Genomic DNA, 22,189 nt, shown 5'->3' with positions numbered 1-22,189 from the left:
TGAACGTATTTGCCACAGACTGAATGTTTGTGTCCCTCAAAATGGACATGCTGAAGTCCTAATTGCTTTTTTTTAAACTTCATTTACTTATTTCATGAGAGAAAGTGTGTAAGGGCAGGGGGCAGAGAGAGAGGGGGGTTGGGGGGAGAGAGAATCCCAAGCAGGCTCCATGCAGACATGGGGCTCGATCTCACAACATGTGAGATCATGACCTGAGCCAAAATCAAGAGTCAGATGCTTAACTGACTGAGAAACCCAGGCGCCCCTGAAGCCCTAATTTCTCATATGATGGTATTTGGAGGTGGGACTTTTAGGAAGTAATTGAGCTTGGATGAAGGCATAAGGATGGAGCCCACATACCATGACAGGCATCATGTCACTGAGTTTCTTCCCCCTGAACCTGGGTCTACATTCTCAGTCTCCCAGAGCATGGTAACAATTGGAGGAAACTTCCGAAGCAGTAAATGAATCACTTTTGTTCATCCTACCTTTTATTTTTAGCCTCGTGTTTTCACAAGTTGCTTATTATAATTAATACTGTAAAATTATACGAACAATGGAAATGAGGAGAGTGTGAGAGGAGTTTGACATTATTATCAGCTTGGAAATAAGCTCTTACAGAGTAGACAGATGATTATACTGTTTTTTTTTTAATCTTTAAAGACCTAAAGATTCCAGGTCTTTAAGTCAAGAATTGGAAAGGCACAAAGAATTTTAATATTGTGCTGTAAACTGCCTGAGTCCTATGAAACAAATCTGAAAAATGCTTTTATATAAGTTCTGGGTAAAGTTATTTCAATCATGTGCCTTCTTTTCAGTGTAAATTTCTTACAGATACTGGAATTGTGTGTTGGTATTACTCTTCACTGTATTTGAACTGTATCTTGGGAGCACTGTTTTTGCTTATTTATTTTTAAATGTCCTTAGTTACTTTAGTGAGAAATGTCTCCCCCATTTTCCTTATTGCCAACTATTTCTGTCTCTAAGGATCCGTACGTGAAATATTGCAAAGCCTGAGGCGCTTTGTATGTGTGTGCAAGCACGTGCGTCTATTTGCTAGACCAGTTTCTCAAGAAATAGTCTGACAGATGACGATGTGAGCCTGAATGAAAATCAGTTTCATAACTTTAGGAAGTACTAAAGAGAAATTTAAGCATCACTTCATCAAAGTAATTTAGTAATAAAAAATTCAGGAGAGGTTAGTGACCTGGAAAGGAGTGTAATTGATAAATGCAGTGAAGATATAGAATTTAATGTAGCTTTTGATTGAATAAACTGCATTAATGTCAACAAGGAAATACTCAGGTTAGAGCCAATGCTCACTGAAAAAATCTAAAAAGGTATTTAAGTCGATTCCATACATTTTCATTATGTCATTGAATTAAAACACTAAGCCAAGAAGGTTAAAATAGAAGTTTCTTCTTTTTTAAAGGGTAGAGGAGGGTAAATGAAAATTACAATGAATTATGTTTCACTTATGGTCTTGCACAGGAGACTGAATTAATTAAGGCCAACCTTATGGCTGATTCATTATAAGAGTGATTTTTAAGATTCTGAGGTATGTAATAATATTAAGCCAAGCAAAGATCAGTTTGTTTTTTGCCAATTTTCTTTTTTACTTTCTAATCCTTAGTATTCTATTCAGATTATAACTGCAAAGTAACGGAGTAATATGAGACCTACAAGATCTGACTACTGTGTATGTCTAAGGATTTTTTCTATATTTCCTTTAATACATTTTCTCTAGCTATATTTATTTATTTTCTCTAAATATATTTATTTGATTTTTAAATCAAGGCTGTGATCCGTTTTATAAGGGCTTCAAACAAGCTTTAGTTTAACTATGAATTATGGAATTTTGACAGTATTTCCACTTGAAAGTGAGTTGAAATAAAAAATAGCAAACATCTAAGAAAAAATGCAACACAATCAATACTTGCTTGAAATATTCAATGGGTAAGAGCTTGCTTCTTTTAAGTTGATCTTTTGACTAAAGCCATTACTAACTGAGCATTTGAGCCAATGTGGTGATAACCTCAGATCCAGTACCTGTCTCTGGGAGACCAAAAGAGGCTTCTTAACAACCAAATGCAATCACCACTTGGATCGCTGGTCATTAACAAAATATTTGGCACAAACTATGAACTATTTGATTTTCCTGCTTTCTTGGGCCTTTGAAGATTGACCAAGTTGAAACACATTCAGTGTCTCCTCCAGAAAATTCCTCTATGAGCCTGCTTAGACTTATTTCTTAGAAAAACATGAAGCCAGCAAAACTGTGTGCTTTGAACATTCCAAGGTTTTCGATACTTTTTTAACGTTTATTCAGTTTTGAGAGACAGAGAGAGAGAGAGAGAAAGGGACAGAGGCAGAGAGAGAGGGGAGACAGATTCTGAAGCAGCCTCCAGGCTCTGACATGTCAGCACAGAGCCCGACGTGGGGCTCGAACTCACGACTGTGAGACCATGACCTGAGCCGAAGTGGGACGCCCAACCCACTGAGCAACCCACGCGCCCCTCAACAATTGCAGGGTTTTCGAAGGAACTGACTCCAGATCACTTTGGGCATATGATTCATATTTTTTTTTAAGGATAAAATATATTAATATTGAATCCTTTAGACCTAAACACGCAAACAGATTGGATAATCAGACCTGGAGCAAAATTAATTGAAAAATAAAATAAATCTAAAGCCCAAGCACATGGAGTTGTGATCATCATCGTTGTTCTTGTTGTTCTCCTCTTCCTCTTCCTCCTCTTCTTCCTTTCTTCTTTCTTCTTATTTATTAAAGAAATGAAAATGTTATACTGAAAAATATTCACTTAATGCAAAAGAAAGCAGTTAATGATGGAGAAACATTGAGGACAGGCAATTTATGTAAAACAAACAAAACTATGAGCCATAAATCCGAACATTAAATGTGAATGAAGTAAACAATCCAATCAAAAGGCAGAGTTGGTCAATATGGTTAAAATAAACAATATCCTATTATGTGTTGTCTTCAGGGGACACACTGGATTTGAAGATAGGAGTTGAAAGCAAAATGATAGAAAAAAATCTACAAACAGAAACCACAGAAAACTAGAGTGGCTGTACTAATCTCAGATAAAACAGACTGTAAAACAACAACAGCAAAATATCAGTAGAGATGAAGAAAAGCCAGATAAAAAAGGATTCATCTGAATATCCATGGGACAAGAGGAACCAAAGTTCATGCATACCGGGGCATGAGTTGAAATCTTGTTACGACTCCTAGCAATTTGGCTGGGAATGATTTGTCCAACAATTATAGGAATAATAGGAATAAACATAGTTCAAAGACTAACATCCAACTTAGAATTCTCAATAGTTGTGTAGATTAAACTGATTTCAGTGTTGCCAAAATCTCTGGCCTCTAATGTGAAATGCAACATCATTTAGGGCCCGACAATTTTTTTTTCCAATTTTTCTTCAGTAATGTCTACAACTCAGTTAAAACATCATGCACAGAAGGAAACAAAGCAGCATGAACAAACCTAAGAGAGATAATAGACAAGAGAAATCATATAATAGACAAGTTTATGAAAGCATATTTTGAGTCAGTCACTTTATAGCAAACTATAGGAAAATTTAGATAAACATCTAAAAATCGCTGGTAAAATATTAGTAAAACTTATGAGGACGACGAAAAAGAAATCTGAATTATAACTAAAGCCAGATAGATTAAATTAACAATCAACAGTCTTTCTATATAGAAAACCCACGCAAAGTTGGATTCACTGATGAATTCTATCAGACATCTGCATAACAAGTAATTCCAATCATACACAAGCTTTCCCAGAATTAAAATAAAAATGAGTGAATTTCTTTTATTTCATGAGGCTAATCAGGCCCTTAAAACCAAACTTAACAAGAACAGCAAAATAAAAGAGAATCCCACAGCCAATAACTTTTAAGAACATTCATACAAAAATCCTAAGGAAAATACTAGATAGTAAAGTGAAAAATGTACGAAGGATAATTCATCATGGGTCAGTTGGACCTTCAGCAGGAATGCATTAAAATTAATTAATGCAATTTCCCACTTTTTCATATTAAAGCAAAAAGAAATCATCATTTCTGTACAGTTTTAATTGTTTGCTATTCAGCCTGTTGTTAAGAAAGTAGTAATTCCTACCTAGTGTTATGGGGACGGACAAACCCAGCTTTGAGGAGGGGAATCCCAACCACGTGGGGCCCCAAGAGGGTTGCACTTGAGAACGGTGAACAGGCAGGGGCTGTCAGAGGGAAGTTCTGCAGAATCAAGAGAGTGGGGTGCCCTCTGGTTTCTATGTGATCACGTAATTGGCTTGTTGAATAATTCCATGGCCTGCCAGGGAACTGATGCCCACCCTCCAAAAGCAGGAGCTACACTTGGTACATTTGATGAGGACTGTTGCCTGGCTAGGGGGCCTTATCCTGGTGGGCTGATTGGGTGACAACCTTGTAGTTAGGCCATTTGAAGTCCTCCTGATTTTACCAGAAGACAATGCATCAGACTGCACCTTGGCTTTAGGCTTTACACCACAACTACATGAAGAGTTATGTTTGGATTTGTTTTTAATGTTTATTTTTGAGAGAGAGACAGAGCGCGAACAGGGGAGGGGCAGAGAGAGAGAGAGAGAGAGAGAGAGAGAGAGAGAGAATCTGAAGCAGGCTCCAGGCTCTGAGCTGTCAGCACAGAGCCCGACGCAGTGCTCACACCCAGGAACCATGAGACCATGACCTGAGCTGAATTCAGAAGCTTGACCAACTGAAGCCGAAGTCCGATGCTTAACCCACTGAGCCACTCAGGTGCCCCATAGAGAAATGTTTATACAGAGGGTACGGTTAGGGGAAGCCATTTATTTAGAGTAACTTTTTATGGTAACGTGTTATTTTTTCCTGTAGTATGAACAATCTTCTTGAGACTCTACATCATTTAGTTTTATCCAGAAGCAAGTGAGAAGGATAAGAGAAATGTATAGGTTGCAATGATAAAATTGACACAGACAGGCGGAGTCGGAGGACCCAGACGGGGGCCCCCCGGGACCAACCTACACGGTCTTTGGCTTCACTCAAGATGGAAATCAAAGGCAGTAGAAGGCGAAATCCTACTTTATTGAAGACGTGGGGAAGGAGATACACTTGGAACGTCTGGGAGACTCAGAAAGGAAAAGAAGGAGTCTCATCTTTCTTGGGGCCTAGGGTTTTTGTTGACAGTTGTGGTCTGGTGCACGTGTACCCCCAGGCATCCAGGAACTGGTCAGAAAGAGGACAAGGTCCAGGTGTCCATCATATGTCACTTATTGGCTGAAGCCAGGGGTCTCGGCATCGAGACGTCTAGCGCCTTTGGTCTAGGGTATGCGTGTGATAGCTTCAATCATTCTCACCTGGTCTTTCCTTCGATGCGTGGTATTCTAGAGAAATCACAAACTCCTTGTCCCTTACAAGGATGACATGGGCTATTGGCATCCCGAGGCATGTGTGGAGTGGAGTGGGGGAGCAGGTCTTAGCACAAATAGAAGTCGGAAAAGAAGCAAAGGGAAAAAGCAGCTTTTTCTCTCATGGGTGCCTTCGGTTTCCTGTCTCAAAACCCTAGCTTGTGGTTGTGTCTTCCCTTCTCACTCTTTGCCTTCATGAAGGTTTTCCGGTTTTGTCATTGTTTTCTGGAAAAACTCATCTTGTGAAACATATTAACTCCTGTAATCTAAAGTGAATACGAATGAAAACAGGCGAGGTCAGTGGATTATGGTAATTTTGTTCCTCCAACCCATAGACCAGGTAAAATATAACATTAAGGCAACACATTTCATGCAGATAAAACCACAGCTGGATTTATGCAAAATATTGAAGATCGGATTTAATTTCTCAAATCATGGCCAAGTGATCTCCTCAGGGCAATCTCTAATGCCCCCTCACATCCGGCCTGTTGTCATTACTGCGGATAGGCCTAATATTGCGGTAATCTCGTTTTCCTAACTCCACATTGATTAGCAGATCTGGGAGATATAGTCTGGAGAATGGAGCATTGACGTTTTCAAGAAATTTTAATAATCTATAGGAGCATGAATGAGACTACCTGAAATTTCTCTTATTCCAGTGATAGGGTCCATTTGTTGGCATGCCAGAATCCCAACATTTTGCCTCTTTACTTGCCTCATCAAAGGTTGGCTGACCTGAGATTATGAAGGCAGAATGAACACGAGTAGACAAATTGCACTGAAGATTACTGGCTGTCAGGCCATTCAGACTGTTTAAAATATTTTACGTATTAACTCTAGTGACTGGTGAAATTTATAACAAAGGGAAGTTGCAAAGCTGTGTGTTCCTGTAATTAAAGGTTGAAATGTTTCCATAGTAAACATGTTTTATCTGACTTCCCTAACGTACATAGTCCCGTGTAAAGGATGAGTGCTCCGTGATGCACAGTTTTAGAATTCATCAAAGTATTAATCCATTAGGGTTTGAAATTATTTTGTATGTAAACTCCTTTGATTTGACCCCTTTAACAATCATAACCAGGCATATATTTGATGACGATCTAATTCTGCAGAAGTGGCCTAGATGGGTTTTCTTCCACTTAATACATATTTTATATGTTCATTTGGAAAGTAATTAGATTAGTAATTAAATAGTAATATTTACAATATCGAGAGGGGTACCACTGAGGGCTAGAACATGGTTTAATTTTTAACCAAGGACTTTCATACCTACTCTTGAGACAAAGAAGCATTCTTCAACTTATTTTTACTGTCTATGAGGAAACTGAAATCACTTCGAATGATCACTGTGCAGTGTTTGTTTATGAAATATTCTTCGCCGTGAGTTGTTATCATGACTGGCAAAGACATATTCGAGTGTATTGTAGATTATTAGTCTTCGAAATTGCCTTGAAATAGGTGCAAAATGCCAGATGTGGTTCATATAACATGTCACTATTAATTAGGTGGAAAATTCCTGCTGAGCAGCTTATTATAGGCAAAATAAATGGTTTTCATTAACTAGTAATTAACCTGGCTACATTATGAAGGTCAAAAATTAGTCTATGGTATACAACAACTTACCTGCACGTTTCAAAAGAGAAATTTATGAATCTAAATACTCTGTTAAAATACAAATAATGACAGAGGCAGAATCATGTAGGTCAGTAAGCAACAATGGCAAAATTTCAAATAGAATGAAGTTACATATAGTCAGAAGAAAATGAGCTTTTGTTGTGTATCCTGTGTTATTACTTATGTCATTATCTTATTTCATTTTCTATAGCAAGGTAAAAGAGAATTCTATTATGCCCAAGTTCTACCCATGGAATTAGAGGTCCAGAAATGTCATTCTTCCTATGTCATGTATAATAAATACCTGGGAAGCAATCCCTTTTGGTGGTCTACCAGCTGCCGAATAGCACTGTCCTTGTAGCAGGGAAGAAATAATTTAAAAAGAAGGTGCAAGAACTGGTCTGGGAGTACCGAAATCATAGATTAAGCAATGAATTTATGAGCAAAATAATTAATGTATTAATGAATAAGTAGACAAAAATACTTTTTCGCAAACAATTTGACTGCCAATTCCGTGCGTATAAAATTGGAAAGAGTGGAAATTATAGAGGTGGGAAAAGTAGCAAATAGTGGAATAGCTGGAATGAGGTCATGCTGTGGTCTTGCAACTAATGTTAGAGAAGTGAACATTTGGGCATTCTTTTGAAGGTTTAATTAAAAATGAGGACTAGATGTTGACTCAGTATATTTAATTTAAAAAATGTTTTAATGTTTGTTTATCTTTGAGAGAGGGAGAGAGAGAGGGGAAGGAGCAGAGAGACGGAGACACAGAATCCCAGGTAGGCTCCAGGCTCTGAGCTGTTAGTACAGAACCTACAGCAGGGCTCGGATTCACAAACCATGAGATCGTGACCTAGGCCGAAGTCGGACATTTAACCGACTGAGCCGCCCAGGTGCCCCTGACTCAACGTATTTATATATTGCAATAGGATCACCACCTTAACATTAGCTAACACCTCTGTCATGTCACATGATTATCATTTCTTTGTTGTGCTAGGAACGATCAAGACCTAGTCTCTTAGCAACTTTGAGGTTTACATATAGCAATGTTGACTCGAATCACGATGTTGGACACTTGACACCCGCACGATGTTATAATTAATTATATCTCCCTAAGATTACAAAAAAAAGAATTTCCACTAAATCCATTTAAAAAGCAATTCTCTCTTTGTAAATAAAACATAACCATTCCTGGAAAAAATGATGAAGTTGTAATTTTGGCGGGGGGAGGGAGACAGGCAGAATATAATTTCTCTCACTCTCATTTGGAGAAAGTCTCTCAGCTTAATACTTTCTAAAGAATTAAGATTTTTAAATAAAAAAAATATGACTGTAAATAACCTTATGGCTTATTGGTTTCTTTGTTGAGAACATAGAAAATATGCCTATCTATTTAGAGTAGAACGTTTTCATGATGTCAATGCAAAATACGACTTCCCACCTTTTAAATTTGTTATTTGGAGGAAAGAAATGAGAATGGAGGGATTAGTTCTTTTCTGTAAGGATAAGAAGAGTGCAAAGTGTGTTCACTGGCAAGGAGAGAAATCCGATAATTCAGGTACCTCGAGTACCAGAATGCATGAGCTATCTAGCTGTTTCTTAGTGTATGGAGAAAAGCGATAGCATCTTTATGACTTTATTTTTATGTGTGTCTGTGCCTATAATAGAAGCAGAGGAAGTGGCAGCTGCAGAAATAATAAGCCGACAGAGATGCAGCCCATATTTGGAACATTCATCCTCTGGGGTCATGATATTGAGGTCATTTAGCATCAACAGGACCAATTGCGCAGGACATTAATGTGCGGCCACAGCGGCACACGGCGACAGCAACCAGGCTGGAGACAGGCGCCTCTTTCTTCCTGAGAACCCATGAGACTAATGGAGAGGCAAATGAAATACGCAGGTTGGCACAAACTTTCAAGGAGGGTTGATAACTCCAGCAATCAAGACAAATCATATTTTCCTGCATAAAAAAATCAATGCAAGAAATCTAGATATATCAAAATATCAAGAATTTTAACATTGAAGATAATGGACATTTTAATAAAATCAAAGAAAATGTTAAAAGTTAACTGCAGGCTAATATTTTTAAAATGGTCTGAAAAATGTTTCCTTTAGAAGAAAGTACCCTGTCTAGCGTCTCTTTAATATATGATTCATAATGTCAGTGGTACAATCTGTATTAGCGTTCTCCAGAGATACAAACCCATAGGATATGTATAGATAAAAAAGGGGACATTTATTATGGACATTGACTCAGTCAATTATGGAGGCTGAGAAGTTCTATGACGGGGCCATTTGCAAACAGGAGAACTGGGAAAACCAGTGGTGTAATTCAGTCTGCATCCCAAAGGGCCCGAGAACCAGGTGAGCTGAGTGTAACTCCCAGTTCAAGATGGAAGGCATGAGAAGGGGTCCACTGGTGTAAGTAAGATCCTAGTCCAGTGGCTTGAGAACCAGGAGCTCCAATGCCCAAGGGTGGGAGAAAATGAATGTCCCAGCTCAAGAAAAAAGATAAAGAATGCATCCCCTTTCTTCCTTTCTGTTCTATTTGGGCCTTCCACTGACTGGATGATGCCTGCCCACGTAGGTGAGGGTAGACCTTCTTTATCCAGATTATTGACTCAAATGCTAATCCCATCCCTAAACACCTTCAGAGTCACATCCAGAAATAGTGTTTTACCTTTAACCCAAACTGCCATACAAAATGAGGCATCGCATTATCCAAAATCACTATTTATGTGAGGACTAGGAATCGATGATTCGTACTCAAGAGAACAGGCAATCGATGGAGATGACCACCCATGAGACGACCCAGATGTTGGAACTACCAGATGGGTTTTCACAACAGATATATAACTATGCAAGAGCATGTAAATATAAATATAAATATAGTATGGAAATAAAGGAAAACTTAGATGTGAAAAGGAAACTATAGAGAGAAAAGAGAGAGAGAGAGAGAGGGATTTATTATGCAAAAGTGTGTAAAGAAAAATATAAATAAAGTATGGAAATAGAGTAAAACTCAGAGGTGAAAAGGAAACGATAGAAAGAGAGAAAAGAGAGATAAAGAGGGAGAGAGAGATTTATTTTAAGGCATTATCTCATATGTTGGGGGGGTGGGGGTCGTCAAGTCCAATCTCTGTAGAGCAAGCAGGCAGACAGGTTGGAAATTCAGAAAAGAGTTGATGTCACAGTCTTGTGTCAGAAATCTCTGGACTGGAAACTGGGAAATTTGAGGCAGGGTTTCTATGCTACTCTAGAGTGACAGAATGGCTTCTGGTCCAGGAACCTACATTTGCTCCAAAGTCCTTTAACTGATTGGATGAGGCCATCCACATTTTGGAGGGTAGCTGGCTTTGCTCAAAATCTAGGGACTTAAATGTTAATCGCATCTAAAAAATACCTTCACAACAACATTAAGAATATGTTTGACCAGACAGCTGGCCCCATGGCCTAGCTAAGTTGACACATAAAATTAGTCATCACGAATGGTTGTCCTTTTATTTTTAAATATAAATATAAGCAATATGCACCAATGGAATGGGTAAATGAATAACTGCCTGTTAATAGACACTGTTCTGGTATTGTTTATCAGGATAGTATTTATTGATAGAAAACTAAGAGATAGTACTTGCTCTCAGGTAACAAATTTTCTTTTTTTTTTTTTTTTTAAGTTTATTAATTTATTTTTAGAGAGAGAGAGAGAGAGGGAGGGAGAGAGAGAGAGAGAGAGAGAGAGAGAGAGAGAGAATCCCAAGCTGGCTCCACACTGTCAGCACAGAGCCTGATGTGGGGGCTCGAACTCACAAACCTCCCAAACGGTGAGATCATGACCTGAACTGAAATCAAGAGTCTGATGCTTAATCAACTGAGCCACCCAGGGGCTCCTCAGGTATCCACCTTTCTTATGTCCAGGCTGAACGTCCTAAACAGTTTCTTGTTAGGGAGGATGCTAACCTTAGAAAAAGCTATGTCCTTTTCCTCCTCTCTGCATGTTTTTTATCCTCTACACATGTAAGGTAAGTACAATGAGGCAACTGCTTGTAAGAGTCATGTGTTAGGAAGAGGCATTAGGAACTATGTGATTCTAAAAAGCAGTGAAGAGGGGCACCTGGGTGGCTCAGTCGGTTGGGCGTCCGACTTCGGCTCAGGTCATGATCTCGTGGTTAGTGAGTTCAAGCCCTACGTCGGGCTCTGTGCTGACAGCTCAGAGCCTGGAGCCTGCTTCGGATTCTGTGTCTCTCTCTTTCTCTGCCCCTCCCCCACTCATGTTCTGTCTCTGTCTCTCTCAAAAATAAATAAACATTAAAAAAAAACTTTTAAAGCAGTGAACACATTTTCATTAGCTGGAGTGCAGGCTAGGTCCATGATGCTTCAAAACCTCACTCTTTTTTATTCATTTATGAAGCAAGACGAAAGGACATTATTCAAAAAGAAAGAACCTTAATTGCAACCACAGAGAGGAATGCTTTACAATTCGCCTCAGAAAAGTTTACTATCTCCCTACTAGTAAGTTATTCAAAATTAATTATTCATTTATTGATTGATTCGGCAATGACGCAGAAGACGATATGTTGTTAAGGCAAAACTGTGCATGCCCCTTTTTGTTTATCACACGCATTTATAAGCTTTAGAAGCAGAAAGTAATGACCCACTGACCCCGGAGTTCCTCAAATGGAGAAAATACACACTAGAGGAAATCAGGTTTACCCATTTTAGGAGAGCCACATAAAAACCTCCAGTCAGTATTATTTTTAGTAGTAAAATTCTGGAAGCAATGAAAACATTCATTACTGAAGAATGGGTAGATAAATTGAGTATGGTCACACAATGGATTAAACAAAAATGAGTAAAGGGTACATTTATTAAAATCAGTAAACTTCAAATACATATTTTTACGTGTATTTATTTTGAGAGAGAGAGAGAGAAAGAGACTGAGGGAAGGGCAGAAAGAGAGAGGGAGAGAGAGAATCCCAAGCAGGCTCTGCATTGTCAGTGCAGAGCTCGACACAGGGCTCGATCTCACCAACCATGAGATCTGAACCTGACCCGAGCTGAAAAGAATCAGGTGTTCAAGCGACTGAGCCACGCAGGCACCCCAAAATACATAATTTTAAGTGAATAAAAAGCATGTTGCAAAGTGACCTGACAGTGTTATGTTCCTCCTGTATTAGTGACAATATGTTTATAGTGACAATACATATTATATATATGTTATATATAAAACCATAAATGGCTGGGGTGTCTGGGTGGCTCAGTCGGTTGAGCGTCTGACTTCAGCTCAGGTCACGATCTCACGGTCCATGAGTTCGAGCCCTGCCTTGGGCTCTGTGCTGACAGCTCGGAGCCTGGAGCCTGCTTTGGATTCTGTGTCTCCTTCTCTCTCTGCACTTCCCCTGATCACACTCTGTCTGTCTCTCTCTCAAAAATAAGTCAAGATTAAAAAAATAAATAAAACCATAAATGGAGAGACACCCATTCACTCAGCATCTCTGGCAACAGATAGGAGGGAATGTGATGGGGGTGGGAATAGATTTTCTGCAGTATATGTATAAAGCTTTTTTGTAATAGATGGAAATACTAATATAATACTAATATAATAGATGGAATACTAATATAATACTAATTGTACTAATTAAATCTGGGTGATGATTACACAGATCTCTGCTCTATTAATATCTATATGTTTTTATCTTTATAGAAAATCACAGTTAAGAAAACAACAAAAAATGTGATATTAGGTTGAAATAAGCAGAGACAACATAGCTGCTCATTAGAGATATTTGCATCCAATTGCATCTTTCACAAAGCAAATCAGCATCAGGGAGCTCTATTTTATCTCAAATCAACTCTGCCTTCCTCCCTGAAAAATAGGCATTTTGTTATCTGCCACGACTCCTTAAGCTTTCTAAAGAGAAGAGCTATGAATGCTACAGAGTAAATAAGATCCTTCAAAAATCCTAAAGTCTAACTGGTATACTTTATGGCACAAAGTGAATGTGCTACACTGAATAGTAATGACAAATTTGTGGTCAGCGTGCGTCCACGATTCCATAGTACATTCAGGCGCAAGTTAATATTTAATCCAATGTTTGTCCCCATTTAAAACTCAAATAGTCACACATATATTAGAAAGCTGTAATGTTATTTCAAAAACACTATAGTGGAAGGTATAGGCTTCCAGAAGAAAACACAAGAACAAGAACATTGTATGTTTCAAACGGTACCATTCACAGAACTATAAAAAAGGGCTGTTTCTAATCTTGAGAAGAAGAGTCCAAAGAAAGAGTTTCTAATGAAGCAGAGCTATTTAGAGCCTGGTGCGTCCCTAGGAGATAGTGAAATTCTATAAATCGGAAGAAAAAACCAATGGTAATGACATGGAAGAAACCTTGCAGCTTGCCTATGTAGAGTTGCCTATAGAGAATGAGAACTGAAGCCTTATTTCTTCTGCAAATATATATTTTCAAAATGGGATTTCTTAATAGCACCCTGCTGCTTTTATTGGAAAGGCAGTTAGAAATCATACAAGTTTCACTTCGTATTTCAGCTCTCACGCCACATTTAATAATATAATCTCAAATAAGGCCACATGGTGAGGCATAATTCTGCTGCTCATAATAAAAAAAAAGTGCCATTTTCAGAAGATATTTAGAACATGCAGTGAAATCGTTCACGCATACCCAAAGCTGGTTTTTTGTTTGACACTAGCATATAGAGTAGGCAAGCCTCAAGTTATCATCAAAAAGGTGCAATCATTGGGGAAAAAAATAAGGCATTTTGTTTGTAGACAAGAAAAATTACTTGGAAATGCTATTAACGTAAGTACTCTATTAATGAAAGTTAACTTAATAATCACAACGTATTTGTGTTTTCTGTGTCAACAAAATGCTTCACTGGATGAGAATAATATAATGTAGAAATGGAGGGAGAAAAATTGACGCTAAACTAATAATTGAATTTTTTCCAGCTGCTTTGGCACATTTCTCCAGAATACTTTTATAGTCCTAGAATATTCAGTCAAAAAGCTCTAGGAAATTATGCATGAGTTCATAATCACAAATAGCCTCTATAAAATATTTATAATGTACTCTCCTTTAATTTTCAGACTAGAATACTAGATTTAGATACCATCTGTCCGTGTCTTTGATTTGTAGTTGAGGAAACTGAGGTCCGAAGACGTCCATTGTCACAGCTGTTGGAAGGGGCACCCAGAGCAGAAAACTCTCAGGTTTGTGTTCATTCGGTGCCACCTGAACGGTTTTTCTCCTTAAAAAATGTCAAAAAGAAGCAAGTCAATGGAGTGAACCAGCTATAAAGCGCCATTAAAAAAACGAACAGTAACTATGTTATTAATGACAGTAGTTGTTACATAATAAGAAAATGAAGTTTTCGTGTCAAATTATCATCGTAGAAGAGGATCGAAAAAGGACTTTGGCCATCAGAAACAACAGGGAGAGTTCTGAAAAGATTGTCCTTTAGTTGGGTTTACTAACAATTTCTAAAAGCTTTTATGTAGAAAAAAGTAGTTCAATGCCGAGAATCTTGCTAGTCGCGGGGAATACAACGATGAGTAACACGTTCCCTGCTTTGAAGGCTGTTAACGGCCTTTGTGGGAGACAATGCTACGTCCAAGTACAGTAAGAGCAGTGAGGAAAGTTTGTAGAAATGGCTATGGGACATCTTACTACAAGTAGAGATCAAAGGAAACTTCATGGAGTAAACCACCTTCCAGGAGTTTTGAAAGGTGGGTCCAGTTAGCAAAGTGTGAGACCACTGATGCAGAGGGTAGGTTAGAAGATAAAGATGGAAAACAGGAGGGTCAGAGGAAGAGAGAGGCCAGAAAGGCAGGAGAGACTCGAGCAGGTGAGGAGCAGCAGGGGGGTGAGGGACGCAGCACAGGAGGGGGACAGACAATGGGAGGCAAGGCTGGCAGCTGGCAGGGCCGTTGTCCCCTCAGCTGTGTTCTCCAAGAGCACGGTGCATGTCCCCACACTGGGCACATGGTAGGAAGACGGCGGCAAGCGTCCTCTCACACCTTTCAAATGCTGCTGCCATATTAAAGATGGGAGTTGAGGCTGTGAAAACTGGAAAGGGGTGGAAGGATTCTGAGTTGGGCAGTTACTCGATCAGGTTTGGGTTTCGGAAAGCTGATTCTGGGAGCACCTGGGCGGCTCAGTTGGTTGAGCCTCCAATTTCGGCTCAGGTCACGATCTCACAGTCTGTGAGTTCGAGCCCCGCATCGGGCTCTGTGCTGATGGCTCAGAGCCTGGAGCTTGCTTTGGATGCTGTGTCTCCCTCCCTCTCTGCCCCTCCCCAGCTCAGGCACTGTCTCTCTGTCTCTCAAGAATAAATAAACATTAAAAAAAGTAGAGAAAAAGAAAAGAAAAAAAAGAAAAGAAAAGAAAAGAAAAGAAAAGAGAAAAGAAAGCTGATTCTGGCAGTTCTAATGAGGGTAAACTGAAGAGGGTGATATTCTGAGCCCAGGAACTTATTTCTCAGACTGAGAATTTCTTTTTCAAAGTAGTTTCATAGTCCAGGAAATCTGATAGTGTCTGGAGTACAGGAAATGCAGGCTGGTTTCTGTTTCTGTCCACTCCTGCCCTAGTCCCCCACATCCCCCAAACCCCTCCTGTATTGAGGAGAAACCTTGCATATCGTTCTCTAAGAAGAGGCAGAAAAGACTGAAAATAGGTTCCTAAATGGCAAAAAGACGCTACATATTGGAAAAGAGATAAACGGAGCTAGCGTTTCCATCAGCTCTGGTTCTAAGAAATGTCGTGTTGATTGCAGGAGTCTTTGGAAAATGTCACTGCCTTGTCCTCCTGAAACATCAATGTCTCATGCAGCCTTCAGGGAAGGATTTCATCCATCCGTCTGCTCTCACAGAACTGGATGATTTAAACTCCTGTCTCTGAATTTTAACTTGCCCAGGATGACTTTCCTCTTTTGCTTTGCCTTCTCTGTTGTTTACTCAAAATCCAGGGTATATCCTGCCTTTTTCACTTACCTTTTCCTAATGGCCTTAGACCTTTCTCTGAACTTCTGTTTCTTACTGTCTGGATGCTTTCATGTTTTTTTCTTCATTTATCATTTTGTAATCCTAGAATGTAACACAGTGACTCAAATATAATATTTACTAGTAATATTTGTGGAAAATAAAGGGTATGAAATTAAAAAAAAAAAAGAATAAAGAGTCCTCGGGTTTGGTCCAATTGTTAGGCACAGGCTCGCTTCTGAATTTGTTTATATGAAGATTTTCTTGAGTAAACTCTGAGAAATATATGTCTTAACCATAGGATCACAATACTAAATACATGACTGCTCTATACAACAGCCTATAATATTATAATTAGAGATTACCTTGTTGGAAAATGGAGATTAAATATGTCATGTACCAAATTAAAATTAAACTAAGAATATGTTTATTTTTAAATTTTTTTAAGTTAAACTGAGAATATTTTTATTTTTGAAAAATATAAGAGAAATCTGACTTCATTTTAGAAAAGAATTGTGTTGTTCATAAATACTTGATGATTTTTAAGATAAAATAGTGTTCTAGATTTTTATTTTGAAGATATACATTTAAATTGAAGATATAAAATTAAATAAAAAAATTTAAATTTTGTTCTTTTTGAGCAAGAGGGAGGGTGAGCAGGGGAGGGACAGAAAGAGGGGGAGAGAGAGAGAATCCCAAACAAGCTCCATCCATGCTGTCAGCACAGAGCCCGAGGTGGGGCTCAATCTCACCACCACGAGATCACAACCTGAGATGTTACCAAGCGTCTGGCACTTAACCAACTGAGCTACCCAGGCACCCCTAAATCTATCAAAAAATTTAAAAAAGAACTTTTATTTTAAGTAACGCATAAATAACTGCAGATATTTTCCTTTCAGCACATACCTTCAAGGCATTGACGTAGGGGAACTGAAGGGAGTCCATTTTGGAAACGCTCCATCTTGGCTATGTCTCCGCCGGTCCCATTTCCTCATGTTCTGTATTTCACCTTGCATCTGAGTAAACTAAAGAAGCTATGTTCCTACTCCAACGGGGAGACAAGAAAGTTAATCATTCTCTGATGGGAAAACATCCTTGGTCCCCATACACCTGATAACATCTAAGAGCAAATCTCTGTCAACGCTGGTGCCAATACCCTTCCCTTCAGTGATTTCTGGAATAACACCTCTTGTTCACCTGACACTTACCTTTGATCAGACCCTACCCTGGATGCCTGAAGGAACACATACACTGAACTCCTTTCAACATAAACCTCTGACCCCAAGCATGAGGAGGCTCACTTCTCCTTTTCCAAGTCTCCCAGTGCCTGCTGTAGTCTGGCACTTACCTGACTCAGTAAACTCCCCTCTTATTTCCTCCTGGCTCCCATTTGATTTCTGTCAGGTGAAGCTGGTCCTTCGGGATGCCCTGTGGGTTCTCGAACCCGGCTTGCCTGCATCAGCACTTATGGGAAAGATCACACACATTTGAATGACTGAGAGAAAGCCAGCGAGACCGGACCACAGAGAGGCAAAGCTAAAAATGTAGGCAGAGATGTAATCGTGTTTGGTCTCCAGGGCTTTGTGAAATATTTTTATGTTCATCCTCTTGGTGATAAAGGTTTTTTTTTTTTTTTTCCTGATGTTTAACATTTAATATCTGTGTAATCTCATGCGAGCTAATTAGCCTATATAAACCTCAGTGTAATCAGGGAGTTGTTGGGAAGGGTAAATGAGATCATGTATATTACTTAGGCAAAATGCTTAGCACATAGCATTCAATAAGTGTCCACTACTAATCTTACAAATATATTGCATGGTGCCCCATTCAGACCGAAGGAATAGGAGGGTGTTGATGATTAAGGGTAGCGTCTTCATGCGTCGAGACTTACTTAACCTGTATTGTGATTACTTGAGAATAGTCTTTGACCTAAAATAGTCTCTCTCTAGTCAGGTTCCCTCATCTTTCTGACTAAATGTAGATCCAGGCAATACACTATTGCAATACCAGTAGCCCAGGCGACTCCAGCCCGCTCTCCCCAGCAGTAGTGGTCTCCTTTCTTTCAGTCCACATTCCGTGTAGGCTCCGAGCTTCTAGCACAAAGGCTAAGATCCTTACTCACCTTTGTTGCATGAAACCTAGTGTTAGAGGGGAGATTTTGCCCCCAGTCCTGGCGGGAGCTCCAGTATAAAATCTGCCCGCATTTTCCTCCTTTATGCAGTGGCCATTGGAGGAATAGACCAAACAGGAATTCTCCAAGAAATGCTTGCATCATTTTCCTCTGGGGAGCAAGGGGTTCCCAGGACTTGGACATTCCACCTCTGTGGGGGGGTCCTCCTCTGCCACTTAGTGGGTAAGCTCCTCATGTGAGCGTTCTGTTGGCAGCCTTTCTGCCATCCCACTAAACCCCGATCTCCAACAGAGCCTTTATAAGTTATAGAGCTGATGTCTTCGCCATGACGTGATGCACTTTTTTATTTCTTAATTTGTTTGGAACAAAGGAGGGGGAATGCTATTTGCTGGCCTGCTAGAGGCCACAGCCCTTCGTGAAGAATAGGTATTCACTAGATTTTTGCTGAATGACTAGAGATAGCACTTAATCAAACTCAATAAGAGAAGAAAATGTAATTAGCCTTAAAGTCTTGTAAGTGCAGCTATGCTTTAAAAAAATCCTGTGCTTGCAAAAGCTGTTGATTTAATAAATTTTTTTTGCCAAGGAATGAGCTCTGTGAATATTTATCTCTTCAATATTATGTAGCAGGCATATTAGTTAGTAAAAAATAGACCACACGCATTCAGTGGCAAACAGGACAGTTAATCTTGAGTTTTCAAATGATTATAATCATGAGTGTAGGCAACTAGGAAAATCTATATGTTGGATTGGAAAGGAAAAAAAAAATGATGCCAATATCAGCATAAGCCAATTGTAGGGTGATTTCTTGTCTGTACTATCATAAAATCTTTCGTATGCTTCACCGTCCCAAAATTTCACTTTTAACCACATTTTGTATTGTTTGCATTCATTTTTAGGATAACCTAAAAGTTTATTTCATTTTAATGACTGAGAAAATTTGGAGGATATTTCTATTCACCCACCACTGTGACATTAGGATGTCCTTTTAGAGTCAAAATGCAGATGCTTTTAGAGTCAGATGTGTGTCACATGAACACTTTGAAGAAGGTTAAAAGCACACTGAAGTGTTGTTTTACTAAGGCACAGGTTAGAAAGCTCAGTTAGTTGCCTCCTAAATAACACATTTAATTTCTACAGCTTTTTTTTTGAGGAAATAAAAGAAGGTGCTAAGTTTAATTGTTTAAGAAAATAATAGTCACATGGACTGTATTTCACACTTTGATCAAATTCAAGTTTTCATATACAACTAACTATAAAAATGCCTTGTGAATTTCTCAGCCTGACTGTGGGTGGACTTCATTAATTGTGTGTTGTACTTCTCAGATACTTGTGTGGGTTTCTCTTCAAAAACCACTACACACACACACACACACACACACACTTCCACAGATGTCCTATGGACTGATTTGATATTACTCTTCCTCTTCATTATTTGCTTTTGTGGAGATCTTCACTAAGTGTTTTTGGTACTTAGCTTCAAAAAGATCTTTGTAGCCTTTGTAGCCTGAAAGAAGGATGGAAAGTGTGATTAACAGACTAAATACCTGAAACTAGAATAAACCAAAAAGCTCTAAAGTAATCCAAATAGTTAAGAACACTTTGCACTTAAAGAAGTACATACTCTTTGAATGAGAATTATGTTTCAGGTAAATGTTTCCAGCCATGTATATGATTGGATTATTTGACCTTTGGAAAGCTTCTTCCTGCTGAGAAGGTTTCAGTTACTGTCTGTATGTCTGCACAATCAAAAATAGTGCATGGATTCAGCTTATACAGGCTGATTGGCGGTCATTTTTGTATCACCCCCGGCTTACACACTTCCCTCACCATAATCATGTCCTGGAACTGGCAGATCACCAAAGATAATCCTATTAAACTCATAAGACAGTTTTGTGGTTTAAAGTGTTTAAATTCTCCAGAATTATTGTATAACCAACTCCTCATTTTTTGCCAAATGGCTTGAACTCTGTATGCTTTTCAAGGAATGTTCTACCCTTACAACTCTTGGGTAAGGTTTCTCAGATCGCCATGGGAAAGACCAACGTTTTAGTCTGTGGAAGTGTTCCCTATCAACACAGGAACCCGACCAACTCCCAAATTGTCCATGAAAAGCAAGCAGAGTCAAGCACACACAGGGACAATAGGTTCAACCCATTTTTTGTTGAGGTCATTGTTGGTTTCGTTCAGTCATCAAACAAATATGCATTCAGAATTGTGGTCTTGGTGCTCCATTAGCCACTGAATGGTTTTCTCATGGGATGTGAATGAATTCTAAAATGCAGCCATGTTTTTTCTGTCATGCCAGTGTAGACATGTTAAGCCACAAACTATATTGTCTCCAAACTTGTCCTTTGAGAACCCCTCACTTCTGCATTGTCATTGTGTATGCGTATGTGTGCATGCGTGTAGGCTAAAGATATGTACCTACTCTCTGTAAAGTTATCTTTCCTTCTAGGCTGTGAGCTATCCCACAGCATGTGCTTTTGTTGCCCAACATTTAGTCAATGACTAAACTATGTAATAGTTGCCCAGAAAATGTATAGGACAAGAATGAATAACTTCATTTGGTTAATAATTAAAATATATATATCTCTTTGAATTTTAAAGATAGATGCACTGTTGCCCGAAAAATCTTCTAGATTTATTAGAATTTCAATGTTTTATTGTAATACATTTTAAAAAATGAGTAGAGCTGATTTTCAGAGTAAACTATACACTTACCTGTCCCTAAAAGACTGGACTTCGTGTTTTCTATAATTCAATACAAATCATAATTAATAGTGTTTAATTAAAACATCTAGCAAAGTTATCAAATAGTGTCCTAGAGAACTTTATGAATGCTTTAATTTGCATTCTATTAATATTTTAACTGGTACAAATCAATTGCAGGTGCTGGTATGAAAATTTATTTCAAGGCATCAGAGCTCACCCCTTAAGGCAACAACCCCCCAAAACACAGCAGCCATCATCCTTTCCCTGTGTGTCTCAAGAGATGCAGAAAATTAAGGGGTTAAAAGGAAACCAGCCAAGTGGAAACCCTGCTTAAAATGATATACCCCAAATCCTGACCAATGTTCTTTTTGAAGTGTATATCACCCACGTATTTTACAATAATTGCCATGTTTCCTCTCTTTCTCTCTCTGTAGCAATTCTAATTTAATGGTAACATGCAGCATTTTAAACATGAGTTATGGCTTTGTTTTAAATTCTCAGTTATGGTAGTTAATGGGCCCTCTCTTGGATGGGGGCGGAGACCAGAGGGGAGATAAAAATATATTTAGTGTCTGATTAATAGAGACAGAAATCAATCTTAGTCAATTATCAGTATGGTACTCTTAAACTTATGAAAATGGCATATGTTGCATTTTGAAAACAATGATCCTTGAAATTCTTTAAATGTATAGCAGTTCTAGCTAACTAAACTTTTAAACTTAGTTATATGAAAACAAATAAATAAAAATTAGGAATTATATTTGAAAAGAGTTCTCAGAGCGATCCATTCTTTTTTCTCTTGGGGGTGGGAAAGAGTTCCTAATATAATAAATTAAAGATGCAAGAGTCAGTTTTGTGTCCCTTTTAACAATACGAAACAGGGCCATTATCTTAAATAAATGTTCTTCATGAAACATCCACATGTCTTCCAGAGAGATGTTGACATATATACATGCATATACTTGCGTATACATGATTCATTTACTTATTCAGTCATTCAGAACATATTTACTGAATGCTGACCCTCAGCCATTGATGCCTATGGTTGGTCGCTCAGCAAAAACAGACATGTTCTCTGCTTTTGTGGAGTTCACAATCTGGTGAGCAGGGCTGTGGGAGGGACAGAAGTCACGACTTCTCTTTTGTTTTGTTGAAATGCCTAAACAAAATGCTTCTGGATACCAGGCCCCTTTCCTCATGCCATCATTCTGGGCCAGGCTGTAGCTGTACACGTGATTAGTCTTTCTAAAATTATTTTTTCTTAATACGCCCGTGTTTAAATTTTTT

At 38.6% G+C, this 22,189-nt stretch overlaps 1 long non-coding RNA gene across 5 annotated transcripts; it reads right to left on the bottom strand.

Annotated features, from left to right (window-relative positions):
• Nucleotides 1-570: 570 nt before the first annotated feature.
• Nucleotides 571-17,342, bottom strand: LOC132666105 (uncharacterized). Of its 5 annotated transcripts, none has more exons than XR_009604483.3 (4): nucleotides 16,963-17,074; nucleotides 16,069-16,161; nucleotides 6,080-6,176; nucleotides 571-3,515 (listed from the first exon to the last, which is right to left on the bottom strand). It is a non-coding gene; the product is annotated as an uncharacterized LOC132666105 (long non-coding RNA). The 5 variants fall into 5 exon arrangements; XR_009604485.3 differs by lacking the exon at nucleotides 6,080-6,176 and adding an exon at nucleotides 17,265-17,342 and having other exon boundaries at nucleotides 573-3,515; nucleotides 16,963-17,098; XR_009604484.1 differs by lacking the exon at nucleotides 571-3,515 and adding an exon at nucleotides 5,380-5,707.
• Between the last annotated feature and the right edge of the window lie 4,847 nt (nucleotides 17,343-22,189).

Source organism: Panthera onca, chromosome D3 (genome assembly GCF_046562875.1).
Source record: "Panthera onca isolate mPanOnc1 chromosome D3, mPanOnc1 haplotype 2, whole genome shotgun sequence".
Lineage (NCBI taxonomy): Eukaryota > Metazoa > Chordata > Mammalia > Carnivora > Felidae > Panthera > Panthera onca.
This window is presented reverse-complemented; position numbering and strand designations above follow the sequence as displayed.